At 37.1% G+C, this 27,500-nt stretch overlaps 1 protein-coding gene across 2 annotated transcripts in view; it reads right to left on the reverse strand.

Annotated features, from left to right (window-relative positions):
* Positions 1–27,500, reverse strand: part of LOC150076437 (uncharacterized) — a 367,945-nt gene that overhangs the window by 260,068 nt on the left and 80,377 nt on the right. For both annotated transcript variants that reach the window (XM_090387745.1, XM_090387744.1), the window contains exon 2: positions 7,004–7,135. The gene's annotated coding sequence lies outside the window, so the exon portion shown is untranslated. The remainder of the gene's footprint in view (positions 1–7,003; positions 7,136–27,500) is intronic.

Genomic DNA, 27,500 nt, shown 5'->3' on the forward strand with positions numbered 1-27,500 from the left:
TTTCAACTTAAACTGTACTCTCTTCAGCGCTCAATGCTACTTTTATGCTATGTGCCTGCAGAACAGTTTCTACGGATGCCCTACAAGTAATAGGTGGGACATTTCTGTTAGATCTTCATCTTATATTCACATGGTTCTTTTATCATCTCAAGCATGTATTGCCGGTGGAATTTGCTGGTATTACTGCAAACTCTCCAAATCATTTTAAGCAGGAAAGGAGGCGTATCTGGTTGGAACTTAATAACATCCGGCACGATCGTTGGACCGCGTCAATCAAGGATAGAATCACATACAAGTTCATCGATAATGTACTGTTTGCTTCTGATCGAAAAATTTCATCTTGGTTCTCTTCTAATATCTACACGTATTTTCTCGTCACTTACCGACATTTTCTTACCGACAAAGGCAAGTGCCTCGTTGACACTTGCCTTTGTCGGCAGCGAGAAGATTGGGTGCACATTGCCTTCCACTGGCATTAGTATTGGGACTTTAGAAATTCCCTAGTGGAAAACGTTCCGCTCTTCTCGCCTGACAATATAAAAGTTTTGATTGGAACTGTCTCCATTTTAAACAGTTTTCTGTTGACGTTTTCAACAGAAGAAGGCAGTTACTGACAACTTCCACGGCGAGTTCTAACGAGGCATCCTGCTTGCCTTTCAGGATTATCCTTAGTAATACTAAAATTCGCGAAGCCTTCAGTGACTTGTTTATTTATTTATTTTATTTTTTCCCCCTCTAGTATGGGCAACTAGAGAAACCTGCTGGCACCCACCAATTTAGGATTGCCTTCGGTGGATGCGGGACCTGCCCTTTTTTGGACAATTAAGTTAATACCGGCCTATATCCTCGTGCTGAGGACGGGTACTGCTTTGCTGATGCCTGGTTATGGAGGCACATACACACCACATGTGATTTACATTTAGCCAAACTACAGCATTCTGTTAACAATACAATTTTAACCAGCGTAGTTGAACTCTGTTCCAGGTGCTGCCGCTACACTGAACAGTTGCATGTATATATTTGTATATATTTATATATATGTACATAAAAAAAATTGAAATTGTGTCAAGAACGTGATATCTGTACTTTCTAATTCTTCTCGATCATATGCTGATCTGCATCCATTTGGTTGATGATTGGGGGAGCAATTCGGGAGAAATCCGTCAGACAAGGCAAACCTGCTGTGATGCGCTTGCAGGGTTGGTTTGACTGTGAGGGATGGTTGGGGGACTTTCCATGAACAGGTGTCCCAGAAATTTGGTGAGTAATTACCCCTGTTATTATCTTCACCGTGATCTTCGCTTTTCGTTCATTAATGAAAGAAAGAATCCTTCTTCAATGCTTATGCAAACTTCGTGGTTGTTACTGTAAGTTAGAGGCGGAGTTTTCAGTTAGTCCAGTGGAGCAACCAGAATTTAACTGATTCTAGTAAATGATCATCAGTGGGATTCAATATCCAACTTTTCCGAGGGAACTGACAACTAACTTTATGCTAATGAACGCCCTTGCATGTAGCACAGTGCAAATAAGCGCAGTCGTCACCACACTGGGTGGAAACGACCCTCCCGTCAAATGACGGGAGAAATTTTTATGGAAATTTAAAAAAAAAAAGCTGAATTTGCAGGTGGGAAAAGATCTATTTTTCTTTGGAAACTTCGGGTTTTCATCCAGCAAACAGAAAATCGGCTACAGAACACAAGTAATTTAAAGGCATAATATATATGGCACAGTATGGTGTAAGTCGCTGATGGGCCTACAATAACAAGAGGTGTCTTCTAACTGTTACTACACTTGCTACCACTCCTGTATGTTCTTCCTATTCTCTTTTCGGCCGACCGGGCTAGCCGGACTGCAACTCTTGCGTAGCGTACTTATATAGCTGAAAGTAACAGCTGATTCAATATTACGTCATCATCTATGCATGTCAATCTTATCTGATGCAATCTGTAAGAAATATTGCCGTATACTTACGTTGTTCGGACGACAATTACAATTTTAAGGGATGATGCACTTTCTTTGAACACCAGTATATAGCATGCGTTTATATTTTATGCAATTGAATTATAAAGGCCCATTTGAAGCAATTTGAGTTAATAACATTTTAAAACAATGCAAGGCTTTAGATATCTTAAAATGACGTGTAGATGGACTAATAATAAAATAGCAAATGCTTAAAAAAGCGGTACTCGCCTTGAATAAATCTGCATGGTTTAATTAAAAAGGGTTGGTTAATATTTATTGAATAGTTGAGTTAAAAAGACTAAGGGAGGGACAAAAATAAAGTGTTATTTCGGAATTTAGAATAAGCGCAAGGAAGCAGGTGTGTACACATCTAATCCTTGGTTGTCATTAAAGCAGGAAAAAATAGTTGAAATTAAATAAATAATAGAGTGGACTAATAGTCATTACGGGGACTTTCGTTGGATTACAATGTCTTCAGTTGGCAATTGAGTGGGTAGAGAACGCGCGCGATATTTAAGAAATTATTTATACTCTCGTGATGCACTTTTTGACTTGCGGTAACCTCAACCGCGAGAGGTTCCAAATCGCTGAAAGGGTGAAGGGAAGTTTAGTGTTTAAGACTTTAAGATTGGAATGGTGTCGATACCACTCGATGGCTAGGCTTCATATTGAAGAATCCTATAGCTGGATTTGAGTTTAATAATAGAAATGGCAGAATCGATAAGAGGGGTGTGGTTATGGGTTTTTGCGTGAGTTGTGAGTTCTGTAACGGTTTGGTTAGTCGTAAGACTGTAGTGGTGGTAATATGCGCGGGTATTAGAGGTTTTGGATGAGCCATATTTTGTAGTAGGTGTCGCAGTTTGGCTGGCAATTAATAAGGTATATTATATTTTTTAAGATCGCTGTTGGGATATTTATGTGTGTCTTTGTCAAAACAAGAGAGATATCAGTATCGTTGAATATACGCCGGAACTGTCCTACTAGTTCACTGTGATAGGGGAGGACTATGCGGATGTTTGTATTATTGTTATGTCTGATCGGGTTATTAATTTTATTTTTGGCGATGGCAATTGTTTGTAAGATAAGTTGATCGGGGTAACCTCTGGCTTTGAATTTATCGGTGAGATATTGGATTTCGTTGTATAGGTCATTTTGTGAAGAGCTAAATTTTAGAGCGTTGTACATTTGGTTGTATAAGACGGCTTTTTTAGTGTTAAGGGGGTGATGTGAAGCGAAATGTAAGTATTTGCCAGTATGTGTGTTTTTTCTGAAAATTTTTGTACTTAGTTTTGTGCCTGTTATGTAGATGGTGAGGTTGAGAAAATTGATCTGGTTGTTTAGTTCAATTCCAAGGGTAAAGTTAAGCCTGTCATGTACAGAATTAAGTTTTAAAAAGAAATTGTCGATGCTAGGTCTATTGCTTATTACAAGGATGTAGTCAGCGTAGCGTATGTATAATTTTAATTCAGAGGGAAAGGAGTGTAGAATTTGGTTGAAAAGGAGTGGAACTTAAATGATAAAAGTTTAGGATTTTCCCAATAATAATCTCTGTCCAAATGATAATTATTAAATTAATAATGCTAATGAGCACATCCTGAAAAATTCCATGCGCACTAATATTTCTTTACTAAGAGAAAACAAATTATTCAAAATGGCTCACATTACAGTGACTAAATTTGGCTAAAATTTGAGTCCCACAAGGATCAGTTCGCATGCGGTTAAAAGCCCTCGTGGGTAGCACAGTTGGTAGGATCGCCGTCCTCCATACACCGGATGGAAAAGAGCTGAGTTCTAGTTCTGTCGATGATGTGAGGAATTTCATGGGCCTTTTCACAACGTGGCCGAGTTAGTTGCTCTCAGGCGAGAGTAACGTGGTTTTATTCTCCCGGAAACTCGGGTTTTTTGTCCAGCAAACAGTAAATCGACCTCAGAACACACACAATTTACAGATATATACACGGAGCCATATTTTTCTTATGGCTTTTGTCCCTAATGCTTCTAAAACCCTACCACAACGATGACAGCATCTCTTTACATTGGTTGTCAACAAAATGCTGAACATTACGAAGCTCTAAGCATTATTTACTTCACTAACTTTATTTCAAGAATATGAATTCTTGTATCCAGATAAACTCGATAATAATATTGTCTTTAATATATTCTGGACATTTTCTGCTATTTCTGTGAGAAAAGAGAATGGCTGGGATGGGATAATCTCCAGAAAATTAATGAGTTTTGTATAATATAAGAAATTCATTTGTTAAGATCATTTCTTTACTAAAATTATTCTTTTTCCTAAAGGAGATTTTTTTCTTGGTAATTAACATTTAGCTCAGTGTTCTTTTTTAGCCCATTTTAACCTCTGCATTCCAAGAATTAAACGATAATCAGCCAAATTTCTTTGGAATTAGAAAATTCTCTGAAAATTTAATTATTAGCTAACTGGAGACGGGGAGATAATTGACGATTTTTCTAACGAAGCTGAATTAATTAGTTATGATTTGGTAACAACGTTATCACCAAGGAAAGTGAATTCTAACACGGTTAAACTTCTCTCTGACATGCCGTCATAATTACTTTATCTATCGTTTAATTATTTCTGTTGTCATGTCTTCTTTACTCAATTTTTCACTTTTTAGACAAACTAATTAACCCCTCTTGCTTTAAAAATGTTTTCCAGCTCGCACACAACGCAAAAAATAATAATTTGATGTCTGTAAGCAAGGCTAAGAGTGCTGTAGAAAAACATAATTCTATTACCAAGAATAAGAAATAGAAGGAAGAAAAGAGCTATCCTTGATTATCTCAGCAATGTGATGGAAGTGGTTTTTGTTTGGAGAGGAACAGCATTATCCTGCTCTCTGTTAACTGCATTAAGCACAGTAAAACGGCTGAATTTATGACTATTTTCCTGGATAGAGTTTAAAGTACATGATAAGAGGAGGAGGTAAAACTACAAGGTGTAACTGTATCGAATAGATATGCTTGATTATAATATCCGAAATTACTTTTTCTGTGCTAAGCAATTGTGCCAGCATTTTAATACAACGTATAGTTTCACTTTTAGAAAAAACCTGCTGTATTTAATGCTTTTCCATTACTTACCTGATGGGTATACCTTCTCTGGAGTACCATTCAGCAACGAATACAACAAGAGACAAAGGTACCACTCTAAGCAATTTGATATCGTGTTATTCTTATGTATGACTTTCATACTTTAATTAGTTGTAATTACAGAAATAATCTCCAAACATATAAAGCAGGCCTATACTATTCGGTAAGCTCGACTGAACACACTAATTAGTTAGTTATGATTTGTTAGTTATGATCATTAAAAGTATTGGAACACCGCAGTATAATTACGCGATACGCAAACTATCGCGTGTTAACCAGACGTAAAACCTTGAACGTTATAGCGCATTGGTATAGATTAAACTGAAGAATGAGTTGCATTCAGTTTCCAGCGGGATGTCACCTGAGACGAACCTCAGCGAGTTCGATAACGATAATTGTTTTATCTTATGTAGGGCGACTCCCAGTCATCTGGGAGTCGCCCATGGCTGAGTTGAACTAACGTTGTGATGAAATGATGAATGTACGCTGTGATGAAAGAAGTTAAGAAGTTATATTGTCATATTAGAGCCACCTCAGAATTACCGCACCTATCTTTGTGTATTATGTATGTAAATTGCGTTTGTTTTCTGGTCGGTTGGTCGTTTTTCTGGATGAAAAACCCAAGTTTCTGGCTGTGATAAAAACGTTTCTGTTGTCTAGTGAGATCGAATAACTCAGCTACTGAGTGAAAACAGCCAATAAAAGTTTCTTGCGTCATTGGCGATATTCGAACCCGCGCCTTTCCCAACCCTGTGTGTGTGGGGGGGGGAGGATAGCGATCATAGCCACTGTACTACGCGCGAAGAGAGATGAAAGTGTTTGCAAAATTTTAGAACTGCGAAACCTCTGCAGCATATTTTAAAAGAAAGAGGTCTCAGAACTGTTAAAAGTGCTACCAAACAACATCGTCAGGGCAGAATAATCACTCTGGCGGTCCATGATCGATTAGGAGAGAACGCCAGCGTAATTGCTATTAGCTGAGAATGACATCGGGATGGTATGGGCAAGAAACTGGCCATTGGAGGAATTGGGAGTGGAAATGCACTCTTTGGAACCATCAACCAGTGTACGCTGTTCAAATCCGAAGGAAAAATTTGAATGTGGAGAAAGACAGGAGAACGCTTCCATATGGATGCCATCCATGAAAACAAATGTGGCGAGGTTCTTACGCATTGACCCACTTATGATGATTCTGTGGACATCTTAGCTGCAATATAACATCTTCCAAGGACGTCGCTCAATTCTCTTTCATGAAATTCTCTTCACGGATCGGCGATTTTGACTCATCAGACTGCTGGCTGTTATATCTGTGATGCTGCCTTCGCACTTTTAAACGCGCTCCTGCTTTGCACGCATCTCTTTCTCTACACTGGGAATGGCCTCCGTATACTTGTGGTAGGGCAGTGTATAGTCGGAAAAATGTTCTAAGCTAGATTAAGGTTTAAAAGAATCCGTCCGTACCGAAAGGCGTTTTTCTTTTCATCCTTTTTTTTTTATTCTTTGCTGGAAAACTTTTCTCCGTGCACCGTCAGAGTTTGTGCTGTTCTTTTTCGTTCGTACTTTAATTCTCTCGTCTTTGCTTTTGTCTTCTCGTGTTTCGTTTTATTTATTTGTAATTAATCTAGAATTACGTTATCTCCTCTACTCGTTGGCGTCCAGATCTCGATAAACCTCAAAGTACACGCGAAGAAGCTCCTGTTCATTATTTTAGCATCGTGTAATCTCTTAGAGTAACCCCTTTGTCATCATCTCTTCTGTGTTTAGCTGTAGAGATAAAGTAATTGCGCCCATCTTAACTCCCTATTGTTCAGGTGTGCAATCACGAGCTATTTACCTTTCGACTGTTCCTCCCAATCCTTGTAGTGAAGTGATAATAGAAGTATCTTTCTCTAACTAAGTAGGAAGGACAACACAGCATTGCACTTACCTGAACAAGTTTCTGACGTAGTTTTCCAAGCCACACAAAGCTATCACCAATAATTCGATGAGTCAACGTTGGGAATACCCACTCCGGCAAAAGTGCGTGATTACATCCGAACTAGAACTGTTTGTTTGCAAACTGGATTTATATATCAAAAAAAGAGAGAGATTATTAAATAAGAGTTACATTAATTGGCAATATTAAATAAGAGTTTCATAAAATATGCCGTTCAACACATACATTCTTATGTTGAATATTTTGTATTCCGGCAGATGAAATTTGAAATAGTTATTTATTTAGTTTTTAAATACATTCTCTAGACAAAAATTAGGAACCTTTTGCAATTAGTGTCAGCAGATAATTATACGTATACGGTTATACTTATATTTGTAAATTATGCAAATGCAATTTGTAAATGGTATGATTACAAGTTCCTTGGTATCAAATAAATACTGTGCGATTTCCTGGGGATTTTTAACATGTTTAGTTTATTGAAGCTAAAATTGAAAAAAAACAAAAAAACAAAGGAAATCCCTAGAGTCGAAAGGAAATCTTAAGAGTATACAATGAGTGGAAGATGAAAGGTGAATGCAGCTCTAAAAGAAAGAAATGCTGCTGAAATCGATACTCCAAGAACGAAACCGCTGGAAATTAAATCAAACTATACAGCAAATAACTGGAAAATTTAGTCAAAGAAAGATCCACTTCCAACGGAACTATGGGACAGGAGCTGAATAATCTGAGATTTGATAGTCGTGTATCTATACAAAAGTCACTTATTTCTGTAAAAAAAAAATCGAAAAATTCAACTGGAGCGGTGCCGCCAACTCCAAGACGACTGTGGAACAGTGGAAAAAGATCATAAGGTCTGATGAGTCTCGATTTACACTTTTTTGTAACAATGGAAGGAGGAAAGTGCGGCGTGAATCTCACAAAGCCATACATCTGGAGTGTCTTGGAGAAAGTATCATGGTATGGAGTAGGTTCTGTTAGTATGGACTGGATCCACTCATACCGTTAGAAGGTCATGTTACGTCTAATGAATATCTTTCTGTCGTATTGGACCAACATGAACAATGCACCCATCCGCTGCAAAAATTGTATCTGAATGGTTCGAGGAACATTCCCAAAATTTCCAACGTCTACCCTGGCCATCTAATTTTCCAGATCTGAATCCAATTGAGAATATCTGGAGTATGTGGAAAAGAGCAGTTCAGCTTCGCAGTTCTCTATCGATCACTGTACAGCAGCTGACAAATATCCTGATGAAAGAATGGTCAGCTCTGGCTAGACCCCCCCCCCCCAAACACCTGGTCAAATTCAGACCAAAACGTATAATACGGGCTGTTATTCGGGAAAAAGGTGGCCCTTCTAGATATTGAATGAATATCTCTAATTTTCTGGGACCAATCATGAAGAAATTTATTATTCAGGTCGCTACAGTTTTCCCTAAAACTCCCTCTTGACTCTCTCCTGGTCTCCATGCTTCATAACTTATTACGGGGCATGGATCTATCAAACAGAAGCTGACCCTGATGGGTATTGAGGAGGACCTTACTGCTCCTGTGGCCAGGAAGATGACTGGGATCATATGGTTTATAGTGTATCCTCACTACGAAGACTTAATAAGCAGTTTAATTTCCAAAATACATGATCTCCCACGAGACAGAGAATATCTGTACATCACTGAGCAAGAATATTACCTAGATTTTACCAAGTTTTCCCGGGACCTGTTTGCCGTAAGAAGATCACACTTTGCACAGGCAACTGCCTTAATTGATTAATAGCTTTCTGACTTTCATCTTATCCTTCATCTCTAAAGGACTTTCTCTTCCCTCTGTAAGTGAACAAGAACAGGACTCGATCGGTACTCCCTAACTGAAAACAACCTTCATGGACATGGCACCCACGGTCTTGCCACAACTCAACCAGACATGACTCCCTGCTAACCCTCATATAGGGTAGGATTTGCTTACTCTTCTGTAGGGTAGGATTTGCTAACTCAGCATTTTTTTAAAATTAATTTTAATTTTATTTATTATTATTTTATTTTTTATTTTTTTATTATTATTTTTTATTTATTTATTTATTATTTTATTTATTTATTATTTTATTTTTATTTATTTTATTTTTATTTCATTTTACTTGGTCTCTGCCTAGGAAGCTCAGGCGACCCTGACGGAGACCAGTCAGAGAATTATGGACAACCTGGCTACCTCTTGGTGGTGATGTGTGTGTGTGTGGGCAACGTGGAGTTCCACCAGGGGCCCTGAGGTCAAATGCCAGGACACCCAACAGAACCCAACGCAATATGTCATATACAACACCCAACACTTTTCTGGCATTTACAGTAGTACTGTATTTCTTCACAGCGTACATGCGGCACAGATGTGGGAAACCACAGGTGGCGCCTGACTCTAACACTATGCACAATATGCATAATGTATAGTGGCATAAGAGGCTTCATATATTGCTGCCCAATGGGACTATTGTACAGGATATAAAGCAGGTAATTAGTAATTTAGAATTTAACTCACATATAATAAAATCATTCCTGAAATTTATAGCCACACTTCCAAGAAAGACTGCTGTAGTGTTGCCCGTTCAAATATGTGCTAGTATGATTCTTATTTCTGTGCAGTATAAAACGTTTGACTGAAATTCTGCTCAGTTACTAGCCTATTTTACTTCAGTCGTTATTTGCACTAATTATCATGCTAGTTAAGTTTACAAAACAGCCTTGTCTTATTTAATACAAAAATTGGGAAATAAATTTATAATAGGCTTTTAAAAAAAGTTATTAGAAGCTAAAAATGCTGAAATATCTGTTTTCGAACAGGCTTCAAGCTTCCAAGCTTGGTTTGTTCAATATATATAGTATATGGGTTGTTTTTGATTGAAATGTATTGCATATTTTTTCAACATAAATTGAACGAGTAAGTTTTCTCAAGGTATAAACATTGGGTAACATTGGCGAGGGGACATTTGTGAACGGATGGCAATTACTTTTAATTAGAAAGTAAATTATTGTATTGGCCTTTAATTGTAATTTATGTACTAAAACTGTTTATTGTACTTATGATCATTATGATCATTAATAAATAAAAATATTCTAAGAAATCTGTGAGGAGGAGGGTGGCTGTACCACTCGCAGCTGTTTCCAGTCTTTGTATCTCTGATAGGATAGAACTGTTTATAAGGAACAATAATCTACACATACACCAACTATAAGCCAGTTCGCCCCTGGAAACTAACATTTTAGACACAAGTGACAATAAATTATAACTATCAGGGAACTCGTATACAGTTAATGGGATGAATCATGTCTAGCATTGATACCTGAAGGATTCTTTGTGGTCAGGAGATTATGCTATTGACCTCTTTGTTACAAAATCAATAGTATGTGCAATTCATTCAGTTTCCTAATAGGAGATAGCGCAGACGAAACATGCCAACGTATTTGAGTATTGCAAAATTTATTGGTCGATAACGCCAGGGAAATTTCTGTCTAATACCACATAAGGTTATCATAATGTGATGGGGAATTGGTGTTCTTGATTAAAACAAATTTCTGCTGAGAATGGCTTCGTAATCGAAGTTGTAAATTAATTTGCAACTATTGCCGAAGAACTTAATTTTCCAGCTTCGAGGTCCTAGGAACATTAATAAATACGGAAGAACTTGCAAATCAGAACGCCTTTTATCATATTTTAATCCTATGTCTCTAATATAATGATCTTAATGTCTTCTAAAGTCATCATCCTCTACAACAAAAAAAAAAAAAAAAAAAAAAAAAGATAAAATCCTGTTAGCCATAAGCACATGCATATGAATTCATATTACACGTTGAGACTTACTGTTCTAATTCGATACTTACGATAACAATATAATCTCTTTCTAGAATGAAATACAACAGGGATTATTCTACGAGAAAGGCTAAAATTGAGTATTAGAATTCGAAATAATGAAGTTGATGCTGCATAAATATTGTCTTATGTGATGAGATAATTACTTCCTTTTCCCTGCCAGCAAAATTCCTGTATATCAGGAGTGGCCAACTTAATTTGTGATGCGATCTACTTTTTTCCTTGAAAATGTGCCGCGATCTACCATCCCAAAAATTTCATTGCACAAGGTGCACAAATCGAAGGATGACTGTATATTTAAAATTCGTCGTGATCGACCGAAATTAAATCCGCGATCGACTTGTTGGCCGCCTCTACTGTATATCATTGGAAAAAAAACCCATGAGCTGTCTGAACTGGCCAGAGAACTTTATATCTAGCTGCGCAATTACCCACAGGATTTTTTCATTTTCCACTACATGTAGTACCACATAGTTGGTACATTAATCTGGGATTATTGCTAAGTAATGGCAGTTGAAGGTTAACATTGACAAATGCAATATTCCCTTTTGAGAATTGAGGATACAGTTGAAGGTTAACATTGACAAATGCAATATCTTGCATTTGTCAATCTCAACCAATCTTCTTAATTTTTCTATATCTTGTTGCTGTACCACTCGCTTTACCTGTTGCAGCTTACCTTGATTATCGTTATTAACCACCCTGCCAACGATTGTATCATCTGCAAACTTAGGCATTAAACTCGATAATATACCTTTATCAATATCATTAATAAATACAGAAAACAACAGTGGACCCTGGGGGACGCTATTAATAACATTAGTCCACGAAGAGGACTAATGTTACAACAGTGTTCATTGATAACTACTTTCTGTGTTCTCCCATTCAGTCATCCTTTTATCCATAGCAAAACTTGCCATTAATGCCACACTATTCCAATTTGCACACCAGTACTTTATGTGCAACAATATCAAAAGCTTTCCTGAAATCCAAATGTATAATATCAAAATTATTTTTTGCATCCAGTTCCCTCTGTTAGTGCAACGCAGTATCAAATGAGATTGGTCAGACAAGATTGCCTCTTGATAAATCCATGCTGTGACTACAGGATAATTACATTCCGGTCTAGATGGTCCTGCATTACTTCTTGAACCAATGACCCCATTATTTTCCCTGCTACAGAAGTTAAGTCATCAGGTCTGTAATTACATATTCCTCCTGGCACTTTGCCGTCCCGGGGTGGTTTCCTTATGGAAATAAACAGATAATAATAATAATAATAATAATAATATATCATCCTTTGATCCCCCTTTGCCGACCGGGCTAGCGAGTTGGGTAAAGTGCCGGCCTGGCAACCCAAAGGTGTATAGTGTATAGTGTGTTTAGGGTCTAACGGCACCAGGGGGTTTCCCCCATCTCCGCGTAGTATACATTGTGGTGTGATACAGAACACTGCAGAGGCCAGAGGTTTAAAAGTGTATGGATTTTGTGGTGTGCAATGTTTTGTACCCTTGTTCATCTGGTCATTTAGCAGTTGGATCTCAAATGAGACCCACCGTTGCCCACACTATACCTCGTGGAGGCAGACCAGGTACACCAGTATTTTAGAGATTTACTATTTACTCTGGCAGGTCCTGCCACCTAATTTCCTGAGATTTCAGTGGCTAGGACCTAAAAAAAAAAAAAAGTGTCTCGCGGGTTCGAATTTTGCCTCGGGCTTGGATCAGAGTAAAATGCAAACACTTTGGGAGGTGCATTATGGCCACTGAAGCCGATGCGCCAACAACTAACAAAAAAAAAAAAAAAAAAAAAAAAAAAAAAGATTCCCCTTTGAGAATTGAGGATACATTCGCACATCTCCAGTTCACGGGGACCTCTCCTGAAATGAAAACGTTTCTCATAATTATGACTAAAGGTTTGCTTACGTCTTTTGCTGCATCTCTTAATATAATTGGATAGATCCCATGCACTCCAGCTGCTTCTTTTACTTTTAGCTTCAACGATTTATGTTCCACTTTCCCCTCAGTTATCACACACACAAAATCATTTAGCGCCCTGTTAGAGTTTGATGAACCTCTGGCATCCTTCTTCCTAAAGAACTCATGCGTAAATGTAGATGCAAAATACCCATTCACTTTGTTAGAAACCTAAGCAGGATCATTAACAGTGAAAACATTGGTATCAAGTGGACCAATGCGATTCATCCCCTTCCTTTCAGTGTTAACATAAATAACACAAGTCAAGAAGTCTTTACTATTTTCTTTGCATCTTTGCCAAAGACTTCTCATAATTTGCCTTAGACTGTGACTTAATTGCAGGTGAGTTTATATCTAGTATAAGCTTCTGTGTCACCTGGTAACCTATATTCATTCCGTGCATTTTTCTTCTCTCCCACAAGTCTCATCAGTACATTTTACATACATTTAGGTCCAAAGTTTGAACAATATTTCTTAGTTGGTATGAAAAGCCTAGTAGCTTCTACTGTTATTTCCCTGAATGTTCCCCATTTAGAATTTACTGTTGGTAACATCATTAGTCCTCGTGGTTAGCACAGTTGACATTATCGCTGTCCTCCCCACACCTGTTGGAAAAGACCTGAATTCTTTTCCATTGAGAGATCCATTGAAGTTGGATCTCTCTTTCTGTTGAACCACGATCACTCTTCTTTTATCGGAAAACACCGGTTAGAGGGTGATTGGTACACTGCAGGCTGTTAGAGCATCTTGTTCTTTTAGATGACAATAGTCCTTGGAGCGTCACAAAATGTCATAAGTAGAATTGAGAATTGACTTGAATCCGATCAGGAATATGGGAAGTACACTTTTTAGATGCTTTGCAGCTCACCTCATTTCAATCCGTGGTTCTCCAGTAATTGTAGAACATCCTCATGAAGAGAATTCCTGAGTTCCCCAGGACCTACTGGATTAGCTGATCGGTTTGATTTAACCGATAAGATTATTTAGTCGTTCACCGGAGGTGCAAAACTTGTTTCATGGTGGAAGAAGCCAAAACATCGTAATAATAATCCACCTTCATGACCTGTGTTATCTCTAATTTTCTCAATCTTCATTTATTCGTGTGGTTTTAGTTTTCATTACGTCAAGTTACTTCCTATTTTAATTTAATAAATTGAAAATTAGTGTCATATAATGTTTCAGGAATCCGGCTCTGTTACACACTTTTCTTTAAAAACAAGGAAAGAATTAATTTTTTATTGCGCTTGTAAATATAATAGGCGAATGGGGATATTATTTATTACTAAACCTTTTTGAAATTTATCAATAGAAATCAATATAATTTTGGTAGTGTTCAGCAAGCGCCGCTTGGTGGAACATTCTTGAGAGAAAAGAAATCGATCCACCTGATGTAAAGTTCATAGCCTGTTTCGAACCTTACAAGGAATATATGGCAACAAAATGTTTTATAACGCAAACATTAAGCAAAATTATGATCAGTGGTGTTATGAAATAAAGGATGTCCTCTCCTCAACTGCAAATATCAATTTAGATTTCTTTGACAACTCGCAGTGCATCCTTAATACTATTAATGTTCTTGGGCCTTCCCTTGGTGCAGTAAGTGATATAATTAAACTTTCCTATTTCCTATTATCCCAGAGGGAGTGACTAATTTATTACTATTTTTATTATTGTTATAATTACTTTCTTCTTGTTACACATGTACTGTAATTGGGTGCTCTGTAGTGCATATTCTGTTTTAATGAAATAAAAAAGAAAATAATTACAACTGCATGAAATATGTATGTGTGTGTTTGGAGGAAATCACTAATAGGTGAAGGCTTTCATTAACAACATATTTAACTTCAGAAACAGCCTTTGGGTAAAACGTCCGACTTTACTAATGATTGCTATGAGCAATCGCAATTTGCAGTATCGATAACGAGTTGCCGGCTGATAATCAAGAATGGAAATGAAGTTTTTTCTTCACACACACATCCATTGCTCATATACTCTTAGTTGTTAGATATATATACGCTGTTTATTCTTGGCTTGACCATCGCTTGTAAGGCATCAAGGCATTTCTCAATGAAATTAATAAATGAAACTCCAATTGCCATTTTGGTTCAATCCTATTGCCAGATTGGCATGTATTATGCCAAACAGCAACCATAGGAACTTCTAAAAAAACTTTATAAGTGGTGATCGAATTAACTGGACTCAGGCAGTAGTTTAACATGTTCTCTCCTGGCAACACATTTTGTTTATCCTTTCATTTTAGCTGGGTGTTTGGTTTCTGAAAGAAGCTCTTGCGACTGATCAGTTTTGATCATTCATTTTACCGATTCCTATTTTCTTTTGCAAAGAAAATAAGAATCGGAAGATTACTCTTTAAAATACAAATTCTACTTTAAGGAGCTATAGAAGGTCTGTTGACCTTATATAGACAATTGACAGTAGACCCTCTTACGCAAGGGTAAATCAAAGTGATTTTCCCCTTGACCTACTTATAGCAGCTACCAAAAGCCGAAATTGCTATTGCTACATCATGTATGTGTGGTATGTTTACAACATAGCCCAGTAATTAATAGTTCATTTTGTGTTACAGGTCATTAATGATCACAAGGTGTCGAGATGGATAAAGCAGAGCACCGAGGTGTAATCTGGTTCCTGTTTCTTCAAGGAAAACAGCCAAAAATTGTTCCCAAGGAAATTATCACACCGAGTTATTGAGAGTTTTTTAGTATAATGTTTATAACAGCAGATAAAATTAAAATGCAGTACATGAATATAGACAATGTTGAATTTACTGTCAACGATGAATTTACAATTTAATAAATTCATTATTCACATTGAAACTCGTTAAGGCTAGCAAATTCCTACCACTATCGTCTTAAATGGGTATGATAAACCTTTATTGTTATAATTCTAACTCCTTCTACAATCATAATCTCCCCTTTTTCATACAAAACACACGCGAAGCATGCCAATAACATGTTCACTTTGGTGTAATACAGGTCTGTGTTGTATAGCCTTCGATACCATCATCCATATTAACCTTGTTCAGTTAAATAGCCTTGCAACTCTTAGCTCCTATATAACCTTACCTACAGTGGCGGACAAAAAACACTGCATCACTTGTAAATTTTATAAATAATGTTTTGCGCTGCATTTTGGGTTGCAGAAATGTTCTAAATGCATTTGTTTGATGGGATATATATCCCTGTGAATGAAATCCAATAAAAAGACTACATCTGATATACCTAATTGCCATAAATATCTTCCCAAAGGGTAAAATGCGTAATTAATGGAAATATGAGAAATCGTGCAAATGGCAATCATGACAACCAAACATACATTTTATTACATTTACGTATACAAACTGAAATGACAAGTTAATAAGTCCTCAATATTTTGTTGTTCCTCCTCAAGTTGCAATTACAGCCTTGCAACGATCTGGCATACAGTTAATCAGCTTCTGGATATACGGTTGCCCAATTTTGTAGTACCACACCCTTACAATGCTCTCCAGCAGCTGAATCTTACTTATTGGCTTCTTCTGAGCAATTTTAGACGACATTATGTACCAGCAATTTTCAATAGGGTTCAAATGTGTTGACTGTTGCCTAGCCAGTCCAGCACTGTTATTCCAGCATTTCTGATGTATGACTGCATCTTAAGGGAGAAAAACGAGGGAAAACATTGGTGTAAGTATGTTTTAAGCCTTGTGAGACAAGAAGACAACTTGATAATTAAATCTAAATAGCATAACGGATGTAAGCATAGTGCAGAAGGAAGTTCAGTCCTTCGTCCCACTTGAGTCGAAGATCGACATGTCACTGAACATTTTTGACAAGGATGTCGTTCACGTATATTGTTATTTTGTTTGGATTTATTTTATTTGTGAAGGTCATTTGCGCAGTCTTGTCTTCATTTAGGTGTAGCCCGATAGACTCGAGGTATTTTTGTAGTTCTTTTATTTTGGCGTTAGCCACTTGGTTGCAGTAGTGGCAGATTTCTGGTCTTCTGAGGTAATAAAAAATTTCATATTGTCCGCATATGTCATGAATTGCTTCTTGTTTTGGGCTAAGAAGGGTTTGAGGGCTATGGCAAAGAGTGTGGCGGACAATACGCCGCCTTGTGGGACTCCTTTATCGACTTGGTACGTAGCGCACACATTCCCATTTGTTATTGTGATTTGTCTGCGCAGAAAAGTGTTCGTTAAAAAAAGGAGGACATTTCCCGTAATGAGGAAGTAGTCCTTCAGAATAACTATTAGAGCTGGGATGGATATGTTGTCGAATGCGGCTGCCACATCTAGAAAAACAACATCCAGTTGCTTCTTGTTATTTAGCGCTTGCTGGATTCTTTGTAGTGTTCCCATGAGGTTGGTGATGGTCGATCTCTGAGGAAGTACTGAGTGCAGGTATTCAGGTCTGTGTTTGAAGCAATGTTGGATGATGATGTCAAGGATTGTTTTTTCGAAGATTTTTTGCAAATAGCATCCAACAACGATTGGTCTGAAGTCTTTTACAGATTTAGGGTTTTTTATTTTGGGAATAGGTTTTACGTAATAGCTTTTCCACAGCTTCGGGAAATCCTCTTTCACCATTATTCTCTGAAATAGATGTAATAATATATCAATGATGAAACAGCTACAGATTTTAATCATAAAAAAGTGTGAATTTGTCTGGCCCGATTGTAGCTTTATTTGGGAGACTGTTGATTGCTCTTTTTAAGTTGTTTCTGCTGATGCTGATTTCCTTCAATTCATCGTTGTTAGTCACAATTTGATTAGTGTTGATAATGTCTTTAATTTTCTTGATTACATCCTGCCTTTTGTTAATGTTATCTTCACTGTTAACTTGATTTTCCTTGACTGGTGTTCCGAACTTAGCTTCAGCCCAATCTTTAAAGGTTTTCTCAGTCATTTTATGCCTGTAGCTTTTTTTGTTGGCAATTCTTTTGCCCTTTTTAATTTTGTTATAATCATTTCAAGGTGTGCCTGTTTCTTAGCCTTCGTGAAACGTGCTCTTTCATGCTTGTACCGAATATGATCCTCTGGATGCCCTCTTCTTTTTCATTTCCTGTACAGTTTTTGTTTATTTTTGAAAATTATTTTTAATTGTGGGCTGAACCAAGGGTTTGCCCTCTCTGACACTTTTAGTTCCTTAGAAGCTCCTTCTTCCGCTATATGTAAAAGTGATTGCGAGAGTGTTGTTAAGGCAGCATCGATGCTCAAGAGGTATAGGTTTTGCCAGTTGTATTCGGTAAGGTGTTTTACAATGACGTCATTTTTGATATATTTTGTTGAGAAGATAATTTCGATTCAATCTGCATGTTGGGTCAACAAAGGCTTCTTCTTGTGCCGACAGGCATGCAGACCACATCCCGTCTTTGGATAGTTCGTGCACTTGTTTCAACACCAGAGGCCATCTCAAAGTCCAGTTTTAGATCAGGAGCACTAGCATGGCGATTACGAAGGCATAGCCGTTTCAAATATCGATCTTGAGAAGGCGTAGTCACTCTCTTACGGCTTGATCCAGGTCTTCTCTTCACATCACCGGTTTCACGCTTTAATTTCAGCACCCAGGATACTGTTGACTGGTAGCAGCCTATTTTATCAGGGATAGCACGCGTAGAAAGCCCTTCCTGGGACAGAGCAATAGCTACACTTTTTTTTTCTTGGTGTCAACTGAACATATGGAGCCATGTTTACACTACCTCAAAACAGGATACTAATGAGCGTGTATACCCTTCCAACGCCGTGTTTATAGAAACGGCTGATGCAATACCTTGCAATTACTGTCTGATGCAATAGAAGCGTTATTTGACGCAATACCTTTGCTTTGCGACTAACAAAAAAATGACTGTAATCAAATAATATCTTATATGTTTCAGTACAAATGTTAACTTTTTTTTAAGGTGATGCAGTTTTTTTGCCCGCCACTGTAAGTTTGTTATGCTAATTTCAAAATTGGCATCAAAACATCAATCAGAATTCTTTTTAGCCTCAAAAAATTCTTATCTGTGGCCCATCGAAAATGCCTCCTTTGTCCTTTGCATGCGACAAACATGGAAATTAATTGCAAAGATACTGAAAGAAATTATTTCTCTCTCTCTCTCTCTCTCTCTCTCTCTCTCTTAACCTTAATTTTAAATGAAGCGGAGATAATAGAAGAGTTAGCTACACCAAACGTTTGCATTCATTACTTTATGAATTCGGTTCAAAACTGTCTCTGTGTAACCCCCTACTTCCTTGTCCAATACTAATTTCGCTCTCTATTATCCCATTAACATGCAAAAATGGCATTTTAGTGTAATTTGAACACTAACAAAACAATTCACATAACTTTCAAGTCACCACGAAATATTCAGTTATGTCCTTCACAATTAGCTTTATTAAGAAATTTGAAATATTCATTAAGTCAGCCAATGTGCAATTGGAAAAAAAGTATCAATATTTTCCTTATGAATGATTAATACCTTTCAGACTAGTTTAGAAGGAATCAATGAACAGTGTACACTCAATTGGTTCATATGATGGAGCTCCTAAGGCTGCAATTAAGCTGGAAATATTGTTGCAATAGACAATTGAATCTTTCTGATAAAAGCATAGAATGAACTCTTCTCAATATCTCTGTACCAAGAAAATGATGCCACTGGATAAAGTACGTCTTTAACATGGAGTTTTAATCCAGGAGATTAAGATCATCCGATTCTCTGGCAAAATCACTTAGTTCGTTTTTGATGAACTGTTGTAGTTCGAATATATTTTCAAGCGGGAACAGATCACTGTTGCCATGTACACCCAGTGATCACTGAATTATGGCCACCCTGTCATAATGGACTATGTCGCATATCTCGCAGTATAAAAAGCCGAACGGCTTCCTACGCTAGAGCAGTGGTAATTTTCACGGAGTTTCAAAAGGGAGCGATTGTGGCAGCTAATGCTTGTCGGTTGCTGACGTTCCACTGTAGTAAAGTTGTACAAAGAATAGTGTCAAACGGATCAAGCCACCGCCCGCCGACAGAACTGTAAAGGAACTTCGAGATGAGTGAAGGGTGCAGCGCGCTGTACCGGCTCAAAGGCACGTCGCTGTGCTGCAGTTTACATTGCAATACAATATGGGGAATGCAAGAACAATATCCCAAATGACGAGGAGCGGCGTACTCAGATGTATGGAGTAGCAGCAGACGACCCAAGAGAGTCCCCTCATCAACGCTGATCATCGTCCACGGCGACTGCTGTGATCAGCGTTGATGAGGGGACTCTCTTGAGGGGACTCAGTAACGCTGGTTGCACACTGGAGGACTGGAAACGAGTGTGCTGGTTGGATAAGTCTAAATATCTGGTGCAACACGCCGACGAACGCCTTCGTGTGTGGATCAAGCAACACGAATCTATGGATCCATCATGCACGATGCCCACTATCCAGGCAAGTGGCGGTGCTTAATATGTGGCACCTTTTGTTGGTAAGGACTAGAATCCCTGGTGCGCATAGACCAACGTTTCACTGGTGTGGTCTACCAGCAGCTCTTAGGAGACCATGTGCACCTATCATGTTGCATTTTTTATTTTTATTTTCCAAGTCGATAATATGCCGTGTTATCGGGCGCGCACTGTGCACAAGTGGTTCGAGGAAATACACTGAAGATATGACCCACCCCAATTGGCCTCCAAATTCGCCTGACCTCAATCCAATTGATTGAACATCTCACTTCCAGTTTCAAAACAATTGGGTTGTTTTGGAACGGGAAGTGAGGCGTATGGACACGCAATCTTCATATATTTCGACACTGTCCAAAGCCTTGCAGGCATGGCTGCAGATCCCTACGGACGTCTTCAGATATCTAGTAGAGTCAGTGTCTAAGCGCATGGCAGCTATTATCCGTAAGAACGGTGGTTCAACACGGTATTAGGTATGTGGTCACAATTCAGTGATCACTCAGTGTATACTCATGATCTAATAATGAAACTGTATTGAGTAGCACAAAAAATAATTAATATCGATGTTCCAGATATTATTTATGAATTAAAAAATAATATTACTTTAGATAGATTAATATTAAAGAGATTCCATAACTACCTAAAACCATTAACATCATTACGATAGAGTAAACGTATACAAAGATGTGTAAAATGACGTAAATTAGGTTAGAGGAAATTAATATGTGGCTGCTTGAATAAAAAAGGAATTTCGTTATCCTCGCAACAAAGCCAGAATTAATGGATTACTAAAAGAGTCAGACTCTTCAGACAATACTTATCTTTGTTACAACAGAGTTTTGGTATAAAATTCTTTGTCTAGGTTTTAATTTATGCGATAAAGTTCACTGAATATGTCTTTCGGTATTATCTCCTCCACACAAGCTACCACACACGATGGATGTGCCAGATTCATTTATGAGCAATAAACGAATGTGATAATTGATATTATTTGATAATCGAATAAACTTGAAATATAATACTTTACATTGCCTACTGTTTTTTTAACTTAGAGTACACGGATTATCAAATGAAACATACTGTACATTTTGTTCCCAGTTGAACAACTAAAGAACTTTTTTAGTTTACAGCAGTGCGCTTTCTTGAAATTAAAACATCTTTTCCCTTGACTATCGAAGGCTCTCTTATCATTGTTCACTTTAGGACACTATGGTCAAACGTACCATTATATCCGTGATATTATTCGGGTGCAATCCTTGATGACAAGATCATGAATACGTTGATACGAATAATAGTCATGAATTAATTCAAAAAAATTACCCTACAGGTACATTTTCCTATCGGCGATTTCCTTCTTGTCAATGAGTGGTAAATTGAAATCCTCTATAAGTTGGTACTCAGACTCACTATATCCATCAAGTTACGTGCAGAGACTGTGGTACCCATTGCCATTATGCAGTTTACGTGTAGTACCCTCCCACTGTTAACTTTCCTTTACCACTATCTCCACCACACGACTGTGCTCTCTTGAAACGATTTAACCACATTCAGGAAGCTTTTTATCTGAATCATAATCTGCCCTATCTTACCTGCACTCATTGTATGTTCCAAAATAAAACGTTCCAAAAATTTATAGATCTCCAGCAAGATAAACACATTTTTTTAATAAGCTGTAGATTTTTGGAACTCTAACCTTCAAGATTATTTGGAAACTAATTTTTAAGCACCACGAAATCTTGCTGATGCTTAAAGTTAATTTAAGGCAGGTACTCAATAACTTAAATGAAATAAGTAGAGTAATCAGGAAAACATAAATCTGTCGAATGACAAGACAGAACCACTCTTAAACGCGAAGGTCATATGTACGTACACTTGGGAAAAAAACAATCGTTCATTTACAAGAAATTAATGAAATGATTTCAGCAAAAATATAATTTTAATGATTAAAATATATATTATAAATATTTGCACTGGATATTTTAAGAATACCCGCTTTTATTTTATTAGAAAGTTTAGAATTTTAATTTTCTTATAAAGAAAACCAATATTTTTAAAAGTTTAATTAATAACTTATATTCTTTGCATATTTATTTATAAATAAAATTAACTTTGCTAAAATATTAAATTATATATATATATATTAAATTAATAAAATTGGTATATCAGATTAGCCAAATTTCATTTTAAGTAAAGAAATGCATACGGAATCCAGATATTTTGAATAACTTTTATTATTATTATAATCTGTTTTTGTTTAGCAGCTGAGGCCAACAGATGGCACTACATTACAGGGATATTTAGCGATGCTAACTATTTCATTTGTGTCATATTTTCAAAAATTAAAATCCTCCAAAAGCCGGATTCGCCAGCTTTTAACACTCTTTGTCATAAAACAACGTGGACTGAATCTTGAAACGCAAATCTCAAAAAAATAAAAATAATATTGTAATATATGAGAAGTGTTCAACGTTGCCAATAGATGGCAGCAGATCCCATGAATTTGCGCATTGCCCTAATTAACGAAATATTTCATAAACAAATCAATAAATGTTGCGAAGTATATTAAAAGAGCAAAAATGTATATAAACACATTTATATATTTAAAGACATTTTTGAATAGAATAAAGAGGGAGTACATTTCTGTTCAGTATTCAAAAATCTTGGAAATTAAAAAAAAATAATAATTAAAAAAACATGTGGGAAATAGAATATAACCAAAAACATGTCAAGTTCGAATCAGTAAAAGAGTAATAATAATATAATAATGTACTAATCGATACAAATTGAAATAATAGTTTCACTAAGATTTTATTAATGTTAACGATATGAGACATAATCTATATTACGTTATCCTTTAACACAGCACGCCCCTCCAAAAAAACATCCCCTGAAGCGCTACCCCAGGAAGGGGTAGCGCTTCAGGGGATGTTTTGAAGGGGAGGGGGGCGTACTGTTTCTATGGGAGGGGGCGTACTGTTTTTATAAAGCAGTTTTTTAACGAATTGTGCACAAAAAAATTGTGGACTTTGAGATCAAATGTGTTAATTTATAAAAGTATGTATACTCATAGCTAAAGTTTATGTCAAATATGTTTATTTGCACTTGTTCTGGAAGATGGGGACGAGTGAAATTTAGCAATTATTTTAAGGGTGTGCAAGGCATACAAGTCGGCCAACCTCTGCTCTAACATGTGTTGAGACACTAATGGAAAAAACAATCTTCTTTATTGTGAACCATAAGAGTCCAAAGATCTTCCAAATCTTACACAATCCTTCCTGGAGAGCGAGTTTCCAGAAACCTGGAGTATACAACACAGTCCACTTGCTAACATCAACCGAAACATTGTAAGATTTACCATTCTTCCTACCCGATCCCATCTCCATTTGGACATCTCTTTTACTCAACCTCAGATTTTGTCCCAGAAGACACCACAGACCCCGTATTACGCAACATCCCTTCTTGGTACCTCTGCCCTCCTCTTTCGACAGTCTGCATTACTTTTACTGGCATCAGGAGGTCTCAAATAATCCAAGGCAGACTTTCCAGATAACCTGGCAGCCAGCCAACCCAACCAAGCTCCGTCATTAACACTCAACCCCCCCCCCCCATACGACGCTATACGCCATTCTACGAAAATCAAGTATTCAAAACAGACAAGCTAGAGCCACAAACATCCGACACGAGAATATCATAGTCTTCCTCCTTCGCATTTGTTAAATAAAAAAAATGTTCTGTTTATACTCCGGGACAACTACATAAGGTCAGAGGAGTTCATAAGAGAGAAAGGATATAAGAACATTCTACCGTATTTAGTAGTTACGAGACTTGAACCACGGTATACTCAAAGTGTGTACCTTCATGCTTGACCACTCGGCTACCAGAAAGTAACTCTCGGCACGTAAATACTGTCGAGCAGTTTTTAATTAGACTATAATCACCCATATCCGCTGCTGTAGCCCTTAAAACTTCGGCTATAACCCACGGTTATCTTTCACTCTCCACTTTATTTCTTATCTTTTATTTTTGTAATTCAGTATTCTATGATGTATATAATTGTTTTATTCGGCCTGTATTTCTAAGAACGGCTCTGCCTTTTAATAAATTATTTTTATTTCTAATTTCACGTAGTATTGTGCTCTAACTTTTATACTTTTCACATCACGTTACCTGCATCTACAAGATTGCCCTTAAACTCCAATATTATGTTAATATCGAATATGACGCACCTAGGCTTTAATGATATCACTAACCTTCTGATATATACTTTTTTTGTATTTATCTTCTAGTTCCAGTATATACCCTCTGGGATATACTGGAACCTTGCCCAGTTGCGATTTCCTCTATCCGTTTCTACTGTGGACATACTCTGAGGGTCGTTAATGTTGACTTACCAAACATAAGGTGAATGGTACTTGTTGCCTTTTATCTTCCATTCGCTTATGATGTTTCCCACAGTTGATTTTGGGTATTTCCATTCATTCTGATAACTGGCGAATGAGCATGCATCGTGTGACTACCCATAATCACATCCACTGTGAAGCGATCTAGGTCATTTGACTGGATACCAGCTACCTGTCATGTGGCCTCTGGAATATACCATCACTTCTTAGGGATGAGGCGTCCCAGTACATGCTGGAGGATAGTGTATGTGATTGATAGATAGGCAATCATGTTAACGATAGATAATGTTAACGATATTAGATATATATAATTTATGGACATTTAAATCTATGATTATGTTCTTAAAAGATTGAGGGGGTCTTTCGAATTAAACAGTGAAGTGTTTAACAGTTCCCATTTTCCAAATAATTTATAAGTTTTAATACGACCTGTAACCGCTAGTCACTCATTCTTTAAAAGTAATAAGGCTGTTTATAGGCGGACGATGTATGTCTTCAATGACACAGTGGGGGTTTTACCTACTTGGGTTTGTTTAGAGCACTGCGGAACTGATCGAAGTGAAAACAGCGTGAGATGTTATCAGAAATTATATGACTCCAGGAGGTTGTAGTAACCAACAGAGCAACAGGTGTCCTAATAGAGGGCGTGGTCGTGACGCCCATGTTGTGCTCTACGGAGGTGGTAAGGCGTTCATCATTCTGACGCCCGAAGTAGGCGCTTCTCACGGTATCTCGCTGGGAGATGATAGACCTGTCATTTTGTTATGACCCTTTCCATTCTGCATTGCTACTACTGCTCCTTGAGGAGAGGTCTAACATTCCTGGAAAGTGTAGAAGCGTGATAAGTGTGCCTATGAGGGAAAGAGGCTTGGGGAGCAGGTAGACTTATCTGCATGTTTATTCGTGCGATAATTATGTATATTCACACGGAATATAAGGTGTTCTCGTAAAGTTCCTGTTGAACTAATGTGATGGTTTACAGCGGTGGTCTACAATCATTTTATTTGGCAACCCATAAATCAAATTCACTGTTTATAATAAATTGCTTCTTTGAAACTCATTTTCATAGCACGTTTATGGCTAAACTGACATAACTCTTAGTAATCTACTTTTTACAGTATTTATTTTTTAATATAAGTAATGAGGGGATGTCAAAAAAGTTCTGAGAACAAGGTATATAAATTGTATTAATACATTATAGAATAGGTTATTTTGATAGCTTATTGTTATAAAATAATGAAAAAATTCTATGGCAACGTCGAATGCAGTTTATAAAATTTAATTTTATATGTTGGTAGGTGGAAGAAGAATAAATATCCAGCAAATCGAGCATCATAATACCGTAGTTATTCTGACCTCCCAAAAGGTCAGAATGACTAGGGTATTTGGGGAACTATCGCCTGTTATATTACTGTTGTAAGATGGTCGGCAGAGTTCAAAAGATAGCGTGAGTCGGTTGGGGATGATCGAAGATTTAGTCCACATCTGAAGCAATCAATTCTGGAACGACCATCGTCGTTAAAGAAACAAATTAAGAAAACAGAAGAATTTGTCTGAACTGGAAAAAGGTACTTAACATTTCCCATGGAAGCATTTCAACAATAATACATGAGCACTTGTGATTGTCCCAAGTTTGTGCAAGATGGCTTCCCAAAACCCTTTCCATTCAAGACAAACATCAGAGTCAACAAAAGGGAATTTAAAATTAATTCCTGCTAATCCAGATAGATTTAATCCCGTTTGGTGAGTGGTATTGAACTTGGCTATATTTTTATGATCCTGAATCCAAATCTGTTTAAACACAAGAGCAAGAATAACATGTAACCATAAAGTAATTATATTTATTTCGCAGTGAACGTACTTTCATTGATATATATCAACGAACGCAGTCACATTTTGAAGGCATACATTTAAATTAATGATGGATAACGACCTCCAGGTTGCGTACGAGAGGAGGAAAATAAAGTTGAACAACAAAATTATTAAGATAAGAGCAGACGTGTGCGAAATACCGTATATTCAAGATGTTGACTTAATGGTTATAGCCGACATCTTTAAACATGACTATGTATCTTAATCATAAGTTGTACAACTGGAATTTGTATCTTTAAGTCGTATCCCATGGTCATTAAAAGGAATTTGTTGCTCATTAACTATTTGCTTGTGAATGAAAGAGACGAGCGATTTACCAGGCTAAGAACATTTGTTCTTCAACGCGAAGATCGAAAAAAGAAAATGTAGTTGGATTTTACCTCAATCTCCGAAAAAAACACTGACCCCTTCCTATTATTACGAACACTACCGTTAAAATTACTTGAATTTTTGACATTTTGAGCACCCTGTCATTCTCACTCCATAACACTTCGTAACACTTTGACCTCTTACCCCTCTTTGCATTTATATTTGTGAATGTTCCTTAAAGAAATGCCCCATTTCAAGTCTCGTCATAAAATTAAGAAGCCGTGGTGCAATACCAAAGCAACTCGTTGTGAATACAGCGAGTGCATGGTGTGAAGATAAAGCACCACTGACGTTTGAATGAACGCACGAATTTTTTAAATTAAATATGTAACTTTAAGGCGTGGAATTTCATGTAAGATTACACTGGATATCACTAGGTCTAAAAAACATCAGGAAGTTTTTAACACTCCCTTGTTTAGCTGTTATTTACAGAAACAATGCATTGCAGGTGACTGTTCAGTTATGTGATTTTTGTGCGCCTATGCAAGTTAAAATTTAATTAATTTTACCTCATCTTATATCTTTTAGAATATCCTTACGAAGATCCTCTCAATATTCGGCCTTGAAAGGCGATTTGTGGAATGAGTGGAC

The sequence above is a fragment of the Mastigoproctus giganteus genome, chromosome 13 (genome assembly GCF_048544385.1).
Source record: "Mastigoproctus giganteus isolate SK-2022 chromosome 13, ASM4854438v1, whole genome shotgun sequence".
Classification (NCBI taxonomy): Eukaryota; Metazoa; Arthropoda; class Arachnida; order Uropygi; family Thelyphonidae; genus Mastigoproctus; species Mastigoproctus giganteus.